The 945-nt window shown below is 34.5% G+C and overlaps 1 pseudogene; it reads right to left on the reverse strand.

The window, feature by feature from the left end:
- Positions 1–296: 296 nt before the first annotated feature.
- Positions 297–702, reverse strand: LOC105308404 (annotated as a pseudogene).
- Between the last annotated feature and the right edge of the window lie 243 nt (positions 703–945).

Raw genomic sequence — 945 nt, forward strand, 5'->3', positions numbered from 1 at the left:
AGTTTGGCTTTTATTTTACTCAGCCTAAGTCCCTTGAGATCCATCCAAATTGTTGTATGTACCAATAGTTCATTCATTTTATTTATTTTGATAATGCAGTACTTTATTCTGTCCATTAATAACTAATATTTGAGAACATTCACAATATAAACAGAACTTAATCTAAGAGAAGTTCAACTTACTTTTTTTACATCTCAATACTGGGTATTAATAAGAGAGATAGTCAAAATAATTATGGTCAAAATTATTATTTCAAAAACTTATAAATGCTGGATATCGGTATGTCTGCATGTAACTCAGATTCTGGTGTAGCATTCTTTGGATGCAAAAAAGAACATTTAGTTTACTTTGCTAATAGGAATATCTCTTAATGCTGGGATGGCTTCTCTTGATATTTCTTCTGCTGTCGGTTTTTAGAAGAGTTACCTGTGACTGTATGAATGGAGTTGAGTGGAGGGGTACTCATGTTAACTCAAATAAGAACACATAGCTAGTTACTGTAAATGATTACTATAAAAATAAGGAGGTAGATAGGTAATGCAACTGCCCAAAAGTTTTGAGGACAAAATGTTAAGCTAAGAGTCTAGCCAAAATTCAGGAATGAAAGCCTACAGGAAATATAGTATAAAGCCAAATTGAGAGTTTAAGAACAAAGCTATAAATTGCTCTTTCTGGCAATGACGACGGTGAATATTCCACCATTTTCTCAGTGTCTTTAGATAATCTCACCACTGAGTCCTCTGCACAATAGAGAGGAAAAATTGAGGGAAAGGCAAAGGCGTGATGTTGTCCCCATCCTGGGCACAGGTGCACTGGGACCCTCTCCAGGACCGTGGAGGGACCACACCCATTCCTTTCATTTTAAAATAATTTTTTTATTTTTAGAAGTTTTAGATTTACAGAATTATTGTGAAGGTAACACAGAGAATGTTCATATACAACACA

The sequence above is a fragment of the Pteropus vampyrus genome, unplaced genomic scaffold, assembly GCF_000151845.1.
Source record: "Pteropus vampyrus isolate Shadow unplaced genomic scaffold, Pvam_2.0 Scaffold571, whole genome shotgun sequence".
Lineage (NCBI taxonomy): Eukaryota > Metazoa > Chordata > Mammalia > Chiroptera > Pteropodidae > Pteropus > Pteropus vampyrus.